The sequence below is a fragment of the Capricornis sumatraensis genome, chromosome 10, assembly GCF_032405125.1.
Source record: "Capricornis sumatraensis isolate serow.1 chromosome 10, serow.2, whole genome shotgun sequence".
Lineage (NCBI taxonomy): Eukaryota > Metazoa > Chordata > Mammalia > Artiodactyla > Bovidae > Capricornis > Capricornis sumatraensis.
The window spans coordinates 79,984,701-79,991,425 of record NC_091078.1 but is presented as its reverse complement, the minus strand read 5'-3'; the positions used below and the strand labels follow the sequence as shown (position 1 = coordinate 79,991,425).

The 6,725-nt window shown below is 38.8% G+C and overlaps 1 pseudogene; it reads left to right on the top strand.

The window, feature by feature from the left end:
- The first annotated feature begins 2,142 nt into the window (after positions 1-2,142).
- On the top strand, positions 2,143-2,489 carry LOC138087671 (large ribosomal subunit protein eL30 pseudogene; annotated as a pseudogene).
- Positions 2,490-6,725: the final 4,236 nt, after the last annotated feature.

The window sequence follows — 6,725 nt, the reverse complement described above, 5'->3', positions numbered from 1 at the left end:
CCCAAACACACTGGCAGGTGGAATGAGGATATAAACATTCCCCGCCCCCCATTCCCCCCACCCCCCTCCCCCGCCCAACAGGAGTATTTCTCATCAGCTCCACGTTAAAATACCATGTCTTCCATCAATACCACCCTATTTGGATAACTCTCTTTTTGTTGTTTAAGCCCACTTGCTTCTGCATTCCCCTATTCCTTGCCTTCCCTGGTTTGTGAAGGTCAGTCATGACGAAGGCGCCATCCTAATACCGGGGGAAAGATGTTGAATATGATTCTGGCTATTGTCCATCCTCATTCTTTACTGGCCTCCATGGAGACGTCCCCTGTTCTGCTGGTCCCTGGCTACCCTAGACAGGTGTCTGCCGAGGTGCACCTGGCCCTGCCTGTTCTCTGGAGCTGGAGTCCACGACACCCTTCTGCAGCCCTTGCATGATGTTACTAGACTCAGAGCAGTAGATCAGAAATGCACGGGATACCTGTGACCATGGCAATGACTTTGGATACTCTTTCCTTCTAATATAAATATGTTCTTTCTATTCAAAAGAAGATGGCTCCTTATATGTTTTGCCTCTTCAACGCCCATCAACAACTCTTACCCAAAGATTCTGCTTATCTGCACAGCAACAAACTCAATTTCCTTATACCTGTGAGTCATGAATCTGCTTATGAACAAATATGTTTTGTTCATTTAAAATTTGACCCTTTATATCCACTAAGCCCTATATTTGGAAGGAACAAGATTGGTGACTGTTCTTTAACAAAATGTTTAAATACTTAAACATGTTAATATTTTATTAGTACACATTACAGTATATTCTATTCTGGGTGCAGATAATTATATCTATTGTTGTCGCTTTTAAATAGACTAACTAGGACTTCAAAAGAAAACCTCAAGATACTTTAAGTCCTGTTTTTCAACTTGTTTTACAAAGAAAAATAGATTTCATTCGCATAATCTAGTAGTCATATTTAATTATACATATCTACATTTCAAAGAACATATTTGCCTTGAGCCAGGGAAAACAGAATCCCAACACAGTTCGTATTGAATGTGTGCATCCTAGAACACCACATAGAAGCTGACATATGCATTAGAATTATTCATGCCACTTGTATACTTTAGGGGATGAACATCTTGAAGATAAACTCAGAATTTTATGAATAGTAAGTCAAATCTTGATTTTCCTTTTGCAATAACTGAAAGCAGAGGGGTAAATAATCCAAAACAGCAAATAATCTAAAAATAACTTAACTTTAATTATGAAATATGTTACACATTTAACCTATTCCAGATGCAGCTAATGATGTTTTACCCAAATTCATAGTGAAACTGATTTAGATACTTATTAGTGTGGGGCAAGCTATGGAATCAGGTAAGAATGTCTGGAATAAGATACAAAGACAAAGTAGATTCAAAATTCAAACATAATTCCATTGCTTTTTAACTTCCCAGCAAGCCTATTATTTTAAAGAATCACACTTTTCACATCATTCTCAGAGGACAGGTCTGCCTATTTGTCTCAGTTGTAAGAACTCAAATGTTAAAAGTCACAAAATGCAGTCAAACGCTTGTGTTTATTTTACCAGTCCATATTCACCATTGGGCTTTCCCAAGTGACTCAGTGGTAAAGAACCCACCTGCCAATTCAGGAGACACAGGTTCAGTCCCTGGGTCAGGAAGATATCCTGGAAGAATGCATGGTGACCTACTCACACTTCTTGCCTGGAGAATCCCATGGACAGACAGAGAAGCCTGGCAGGCTACGGTCCACAGGGTCACAAAGAGTTGGACATGACGGAAGCGACACAGCATGCAGGCATGAATGCATGGATCCACAATTAGCCTACCAGTATATCTCTACCAAATTTGACAATTTGGACTTGACCAAAATGACCTACAGTTTCCCAACTTTGTGTTACATGACTTTCTTTGCCAGACACACTTTCTCTGCTCTTGTCACAGAATTCAACTCAGGAGGGTGTGACAGAAATGGTTTCTGAGGTTTGAAGTCTGACAGAAATTACAAAAAAAAAAAAAAAAACCAGCAATAACAACCAATAATAATTGAGCATGCCTTTCTCACTCCTCGGACATCTTGGAGGCTGCTTTTGGTTTGGGGTGTCCCTCACCTAAGGCAGGATGATGGTGGCCACAAAAAAAATAAAAAAGTCACTGGAGTCAGTCAACTCTAGGCTCCAACTGCTTATGAAAAGTGGAAAGTATGTGCTGGGGTACAAGCAGACTCTGAAAATGAGCAGCCAAGGCAAAGCAAACTGGTTATACTTGCCAACAACTGCCCAGTCTTGAGGAACTCTGATAGAGAGTATTATGCCATGTTGGCCAAAACTGGTGTCCATCACTACAGTAGCAATAACGTTGAATTGGGCACAGCATGTGGAAAATACACAGAGTATGCACACTGGCCATCACTGATCCAGGTGATTCTGACTATCATTAGAAGCGTGCCAGAACAGACTGGTGAAAAGTAAATCATATATAATTTTCCTTAATAAAACTGACTAGAGATTGTTTTTTTAAAAACAAAAATATAATTGAGCCCTTCCTCTATGACAATAATCACAGCAAGAGTCCGACATGTGTCCTCCCATAACACTTTGAATTGTGTTAAGGTTTGGAAACTGTCAGAAATATTTAAGGCCCTGCAGAGCAAAGACAAACTGAGCTTGTCTCAAAACACCAGAAAGTACACGACACTCTTATACTCTGGGAAATCAAAGACTCAAAGCAAGGCAGAGTCAAAGAGAAATAATGATGTTAAGAAAAAGAGCTAAAGTAAATAAATAAGGTGCAATTTATGAGCTATCACTGTCTTCCACATTTGCCTTGTTTTGTGATATCATGCCAGTACTAAAGCGTGTTTTACAAACCTTACAGTCAACATAAGCACTGCAATTAAGAGTAACACACTTCAGATGGATTAAGCTCAGTTCTGAGGCACAAGAGTTGACAATAAAGTCTTTGTTTCTTTATACTGGACATTGAAAAACACAACAAAAGGATCTGTAACTGATAAGCAAAGACAGAACACAGTCACTGAATTTTACTAGAGACCATCGCAACTTGTTCTGCCTTTATTGTTGTAGTGTTTTGCTTGTTCTTTCACCACGAATGTCTTTCTACATTGTAGGTACAATGTGCATGTTTGTCTTAATCGCTCTACTAAACTCTAACCAGTTTAAACTAAGAAATGGATTTATTTCTCCCTGAGAAAAAGTAATGCCAAAGAAGTTAGCCCAGTGCCCTCCACACGATAGAATCTCAGTAACTACCTCTTGAACTGAACTTTGCCTAAAGATCACAGAGACATGCAACACTTAACAGTCATTTAAGAAATGGGGTAGCCTGATGGTCTACAGCAAACTGCCTGGGTTCAAATCCTGGCTCTGATACTTACAAGCTGTTTAATCTTGGACAAATATCCCTTTGCCTCACTTTCTTCATAAGTAAAACTGTAATAATGCTACTGAGTATTAAAAATGCCAATTTATATATAATACTTCAAACATGCTGGCATATATGTAATTATTACCATTATATTATTCTTAATTTAGTTGTCCATGAAAATTACATTGGATTGAGGTTCCAAAGGAAGAGTAGATAAAAAAATGTTTTATGCCTCATGAAGGATATTGTTTGCAAGAGATTACAAACTTATAAATCCTCCTCTTTCTTCTGTTCAAGGTAAAATATGGGGAACCCACTATGGAAATGTCATCTCCTACTCTCTACACAGAGAGTTCCTAATTCATCCCTCTCTAAAATACTCATTACTTAAGCTCATTAAACAGACAGAACTTATGGAAAAAGGGACAAAGTATGTTTTGCTTCTCAAGATGACTTTTTGTTGGGCATTACTTCTGATTTCACTTGAGTTTGGGCTCCAAGAGCCAGGAAAGTTTTGTAGTTGGTGTCTGATAAATGACAGAAAATAAATACAGTGGATAATATATCTCACCAGACAGCAAAGAACCAAGACAATTTAATAAGGCCTCAGCCTGGCTGATTAACAGTCTATAAATCACTATTTCGCTTCTTGTGCAGATGAGGAATAAGATGCTAGCATTACTTTGAGAAGCCAAAGAATAGCAGGTGTTCCACAAACAGGTCAATGTGACTTTCTTCATCAAGACTTTCTTCCCTCACCTATCCTTGTCTCTCCTAATCTCACATTTTACTATACTTCTTAACATCTTTGAGGATCACTGAGGTGCCCAAAGGGCCAAGTGCATCCTTTTTCTCTAACTCCCCCTTGACTAAAGGCCTTGCCCAGCTTAATCAGTTTATTTACAGTAAATATTCCTCAGTGGAGCTCTTAACACACTGTATTACATCTTTAGCAGATCAAGCAGACCAAAGAAATAAGGATACAGAAGAAAGGAGAAACAATAAATAATTTTGGTTTTATAGCTATGCATTAAAATTTAGTCCCTAGAGAAACTACACATTTTCATGAGGCCACAAAGAAGAACATCTCAACAAAATCCTCAAATAAATTGTTCAGGTTTTTCAGATTAGCAGAGAGGAGAGTAGGTAAGAGAGTCCAGGGTGATTAAATTTTGAAAGACCCTGCTTATGTTAGGGTAGAGCAAAGTCCCCCAAAACAGTGCTTGGGAAGTGAGAATGAACATAGGGTATGATCAATACAGTTTATGGAGGAGGACAATGGCAAAATGGAAACATCATTTGATTATTTTCCCTATGAGTCTTGGGGACAAAGATTAATGTTTCAGTTGCAAAGTTCCTATTATTTTCTCTAGCATCTATTCATCTTAGTTTTAACAAACATTGCATCAATATATTACTTAAAAAACTGGTAAAAGGTGACACTTTAGGCAAGTTTAGTCTAGTGGAGCTCTTGGTCCACCACGCCTTCCACTTCCAGCCATGAATCTGGGTCATTTCTAAAAGTTCTGACAGAAGAGGAAGAAGGTGAAACACATCTAAGAGCTGGGCTGGCAGACCCATGGAAATGAAATATTGCTGAGCAGAGCTATTTGGTAATTACAGGCCATTCAAATACTTCCTCTCAGCACTGGAAAAGTGACAATGATTAAGTTGGGTTTTGCCCTCAATGTGGTAGAAAAGAAAAGAGAAAGCAAAAACAAAAACAAACAAAAAAACACACAAGGAAATATAATCGAATCCAGAAATGGTTATAGAAATAGTACAGGACCAGGAAGGGAATGCCAGTTAGTGGGAAATAAGAGGTAGGGAAAGGGGTTATGAGGGATACAGAAAAGAGGCAACTTTTTAGCTGGTCCAGGGAGAGAAGGGTAATAAGACGGTCCTGACTGAGGGCAGAAGTCTTGCAAACAAGAAAGAACACAGTCCATGGACAGCTTGGGGAACTCTAAGGACCTCCAAAGTGAGTAACTCAGCAATTAGTGATAGTATAGTATGTTTTTTTACTAAAAGAATATATATATATACATATATAATGTTTATCCTAATGCTTCTATAATACCCAGAGGAAACAACCTAAACCCTTTCTCTTAACACATCTCAGCAAAAGCAATCTGCTTCTAAGATTGTTTTTTTTTTCTTCCCAAACTCAATGGTAGAAACATCACATATTTACCAAAACTCTTCAAGTTTATTTAGGAGAGGGAGCATTTGTTTTCCTCTCCTGTTTGTCATAACATTCCTAGTTGTCCTTTTTAATCTCATGAAAAGAAACATCTTATGAGTATGCAAGTAATACATGTGCTGTGCTGTGCTTAGTTGCTCAGTCCTGTCAGACTCTCTGTGACCACATGGACTGTAGCCCACCAGGCTCCTCTGTCCATGGGGATTCTCCAGGCATTTAGAATACTAGAGTGGGTTGCTATGTCCTCCTCCAGAGGATCTTCCCAACCCAGGGAAAATTCCAGGTCTCCTGCATTGCAGGCAGATTCTTTACCATCTGAGCCACTAGGGAAGTGCAAAAATAACACATAGTTTCTGGAAAAATATAGCAAAGAATTAAAAAAAAAATAAGAGTCAGTCATGTCTTTATCACCCAAAGATAATCACTCTTAATATCATGGTATATATCATCAAATGCTATTTTCTGTATAAACTTAATGTATTTATTTTTAAAACTTTAAAATCATAAACAACATTAAACATACACATGTAAGAACCTTCATGTCTTATCGTCGCTGCATTGTCTTCCACAACATTATTGATTTTGCATAGGGTTTTACAGTACAGGGCTTCCCTTGTGACTCAGCTGGTAAAGAACCTGCCTGCAATGCAGGAAACCTGGGTTCGATCCCTGGTTTGGGAAGATCCCCTGCAAGAGGGAAAGGCTACCCACTTCAGTATTCTGTTTTCAGTATTCCATTAACCTGTTCATGACCATCTTAGAATGCTTCCACCTTTTACTACCTTTGACCACTTTTTGACAAATGAGAACTTCGATGTAAAACCTCACAGGGTCTACGAATGTAAGGCAGTCTGGGCCTCCTCTGTAGGGGACCTAAAAAATCAGTCTACCTAACTGAGCCTGCGGAACGTGAAGGTGGAGTGGGGTAGCTTTTGCTGCATGACAAGCAGTGTCTGTGAGCAAAGACGCTGTAACGGGCATTATATGATCTATCAACTAAAGTGTCTTAAGGTGGGGAAAACCCCTCCCTATCAACCAATTCTTTCTTTCTTTACATACAAAAAAATATAGGCTCTCTGGCTGGGCATGGTGCTCCTTTGATCTGATTTTTATTACA